Here is a 4,332-nt window from a genome sequence, read left to right as displayed (position 1 = left end):
GCAACGGACCGCACCCATGAGAGTTACTTCTTGCCCCTCCTTCTGTCCCGTCGGTGGATCTGTCTGCTCCTTGGCCCAGCACCACACTCTTGATTACTGTAGTTTCGTTGCAAGTTTTGAAATCAGGAAGTGTGAGTCCTCTTTGTTCTTTTTCAAGATTATTTGTCTGTTCAGGTCCTTGTAATTCCATATGAACTTAGTATTATTATTTTAAAGATTTATTTTATTTACGTAATCTACACCTGGTGTGGGGCTTGAACCCACGACGCTGAGATCAAGAGTCGTGCGCTCTACTGACTGAGGCAGTTGGGCACCCCTCCATGTGAATTTTAAAATAGATTTTTCTATTTCTTCAAAATCATCATTGAGGAGATCGCCTTGAATCCGTAGCTCACGGTGGCCAGCGCTCACGTCTTCACAAAGGTCGGTCTTCAGTCCGCGAACACAGACCTGTTAATTTCCGTCTGGGGCATTTGTCTCAGCAGTGTTTGCCGCCGTCAGTGGACGAGGCTTCTCCTCCTTGGCTGAAGTATTTCTGAGGATTCGGATTCCTAGAACGCGGATGCTGATGCTGTTGTAAACGGAATCGCCAATTTAATTTCCGTTTACAATCGTTCGTTGAAAGCGCGCGCGACGCAACTGGCTTGTGTGTATTGGTTTTGCATCCTGCAACGTTGCAGAATTCGTCTGTTGGCTCTGAAAGTGTTTCCGTGGGAGTCTTCGGGGTTTTTGGCATATAGAGTCACGTCATCCGCAAGTAGAGGGAATTGAATTCTTCGCCAGTTTCAAGGCTCTCACACCGATTTCCCGTTTAGCCACACTGGCTGGCGCTGTCGGGACCATTCGAAAGTTCAAAGGGGGCCTCCCTGTCCTGCTGCTGACCTTAGGATAAAGTGGTCCGTCCTTCACCGATGAGTACGACGCGCTGTGAGCTGGTCATGTATGAGCGACCTTTGTCATGGCAAGGAAGTTCCCGTCTAGTCCCAGTTTACCGAGTGTCCTTGTCATGAAAGACCCTCGGATTTTGTCAAATGCTTTTCCTGCACCCACGGAGATGCTCACGCGTCTCCTTCCCCGTCGCCCGATAGCTGTGCTGTGGTCACGTTGGTCGGTGTCTGCGTGTCAGATCACATTGCGTTCCCCGCTGGGTCGCGGCGCGGGAGCCTCTCGGTGTGTGTCCGGTTCGGTGGACTCGCGCAGGGTTTCGGATCTGTCCTCGCGATCCCAGATCCGGCCGTGCTTTTCTGGCTTTAGAATCAGTGACAAGTTAGGAGTGTTTCCCCTTCTATCTTTTGGAAGAGTTTGGGAAGTTAATTCTTTTAAAAATGTTTGATTGAATTCACCAATGACGCCCTCTAACCCTGGGCTTTTCTTCGTGGGGAGGTTTTCGGTTGTGGGTTCCATCTCTTCTGTCTATGTGGATTTTCTCGTTCTTCTCGACTCAGTTTGGGAGTTTGTGTGTTTCTGAGAGTTTGTCTGTTGTGTTGACGTTTTCCTGTTTGTTGCTGTACGACAGCTTACGGTATGCTCATATAATGCACGTTACTTCTTTTAAATCCTTTATATTTCTGTAAAATTAATAGTAATGTCCTCACTTCATTTGTCCTTTTATTAATTGGCGTCTTCTCTCTTTTTAGTCAGTCTAGCTAAAGGTGTGTCAATTCTGTTGATATTTTTAATGAACTAACTTGATTTCATTGGCTTTCTCTGTTTTTGTATTTTCATCACTTATTTCCATACTAACCTTTTTAAAAAGATTTTTTTTTTATTTATGAGAGTGAGCCCCACAAGTGGGGTGAGGAGCAAGAGGGAGGGAGAAGCAGACCCCCCCCCCCCCAGCAGAGCCCAATGTGGGCCCAATCCCAGGACCAGGAGCTGAGCCGAAGGCAGCCATCCGACCGACTGAGCCCACCAGGCGCCCGTCTATGCTAATCTTTAGTATTTTCTTCCTCTTGCTAGTTATTTCCCCCTCCTGCTAGCTTCAAGTATAGCTTGCTGGGTTTTTGGTTTTTCTCTTGTTCCTTATTGTGGCATCTCCGGAAAGACATAAATATTTACATTTAAGGAAATTTCTATTATGTCACTCGGTGAGCACAGGAATAAGAGAACCAGAAGTTCCGTGGCCGCACGGAACGAGAAATAAAGACTTTGCAGACACAGTTTGGAAGTCACTAAACAAATGCAGGATTAACCTCCGATAAGGAAAACTCAACGGCTCCCGGCGAGCGAGACCGTGGCCTTCAGCCTGCGTCGTCGTCCTCGTCGGGGTCCGCAAAGGTCCGAAGTGTGCAAAGACCTGGGCGTGCGGCGCATTCTCGGCGGAAGGAGGGAGAATGATACAGAAACCAGCTCGGAAGAGGCGCACACATCGGAACTGAGAGACAAAGACGCCGAGCCCGGCGTCCCTCGCATGCGGGACGAGGTAAAGGGAATCAGGAGAACGAAGAGGGGACGTGGGTGAGAGACAGGAGTCCTGGAAAGGAACGAAATAGAACATCTGAAGCTGGAAAGCACAACGGCTGACGGAAGGGCCCGCGGGCCGGGCTGCGGAGCTCAGCGGCGGGCTGGGCGCAGAGAGCGCGGCCGCGGAATCCCCGACGCAAGCAGAAGTGGAAACAGCGAGACACCGGCATCCCGCAGGACTGCTGAGTGCACAGCCCGGGAGCCCCAGAACGAGGGGAGAGAACGTGGCCCACACGCCCCAGATCTGACGACTGGCATGAATCTGTGTACCCAAGAGCCTCACCAAAGTCCAAGCAGAATGAAGGACACGTTATAGCCAAGTTGTCAAAGGCCAAGGTCACAGAGAATCTTAAAGCAGCAAGAGAGACACGGCTGGTCACGTGCAAGAGATCCTCGGTACTGTTTTTTTTTTTTTGGTCGTTGTTGTTGTAGATGTTTTTTAAAGATTTTATTTATTTGTTAGACATCACAAGCAGGCAGAGAGGCAGAGAGAGAGGGGGAAGCAGGCTCCCCGCTGAGCCGAGAGCCCGATGCGGGGCTCGATCCCAGGACCCTGGGATCATGACCTAAGCAGAAGGCAGAGGTTTTAACCCACTGAGCCACCCAGGCGCCCCTCTTAGTACTGTTTTAAGGGGCTTCTCATTAGAAGCCTTGCAGACCAGAAAGCGGTGGGATGCGACCTTCATGTCCTGAAAGATGTAAAAACCAAACCAAACCAAACCAAACCAAACCCTGTCAACCAAGAATTCTCTAGCCAGTAAAATCTATTTTCCAAAAACAAAAGGGAAAGCAAGACGTTCCCGATAAATCAGATCCGAGGGAGCTCGTCCCTAGGGGACCTGTGGACAAGGGATGCTAAAGAGGGGTGCTGGGGGGCTTAGTCCTGAAGCGTCTGCCTTCCGCTCAGGTCATGATCCCAGGGTCCTGCACGGGGCTCCCTGCTCATCGTCTGCTTGTCGGGAACCTGCTTCTCCCTCCCTCTGCCCCCCCCTGCCCGCTCTCCTGCGCACTCCTGTGCTCCCTTTGTCTCTGTCAAATGAATAAACACTTTTTTAAAATGCTAAAGAGACTCCTTTTGGCTGAAATGAAAGGATACTAGACAGTAACTAAAAGCCACATGCAGGGCGCCTGGGTGGCTCAGTGGGTGAAGCCTCTGCCTTCAGCTCAGGTCATGATCTCAGGGTCCTGGGATCGAGCCCCGCATCGGGCTCTCGGCTCGGCGGAGAGCCTGCTTCCTCCTCTCTCTCTGCCTGCCTCTCTGCCTGCTTGTGATCTCTGTCTGTCAGATAAATAAAATCTTTAAAAAAATGTACAAGCTGGCATTACAGCAGTTTCAGTTTGTAAGTCTCTCTCTCTATATATATGATTTAAAAGGCAAACGCATGGAACCCTAATTAGTGGGCCCACAGTACATAAAGACGCGTCTGTGACAACAGCGCGGGGACGGGGAGACTAGAGGAGCTGACTGTCTGCATACTGCCGAGACTCGTCAGTCTTCAAACTGGGGTATTATCTTCTAAGATTTTAATCGTGACTTTCACAGAAACTACTAAGAAAATACTGAACACAAATATGCCGAAGAGGAGAGGAAGAGGAAATCACACTGGCACAAAAATCAGCGCCAAAAAAAGGCAGTGGTGGAAGCCTCGGGAAGAAAAACCAGAGAAGACACATGGAAAACAGACAACTACCGGGTAAAAGTGAATGATTTCTTGTCAGTAAGTTCTTTAAATGTAAATGCACTAAACTCTCCCGTTAAAGGGCAGGGGTCGGCCAAGTGAATAAAAAACACAATCCATCTAATGTATGTTGTGTACAACAGGCTCACTTATTTTTTTTTTAAGATTTTATTTATTTATTGGACATTGA

This window comes from Mustela nigripes, chromosome 6, assembly GCF_022355385.1.
Source record: "Mustela nigripes isolate SB6536 chromosome 6, MUSNIG.SB6536, whole genome shotgun sequence".
Classification (NCBI taxonomy): domain Eukaryota; kingdom Metazoa; phylum Chordata; class Mammalia; order Carnivora; family Mustelidae; genus Mustela; species Mustela nigripes.
The sequence above is the reverse complement of the archived record's forward strand: the minus strand, read 5'-3'. Positions refer to the sequence as shown.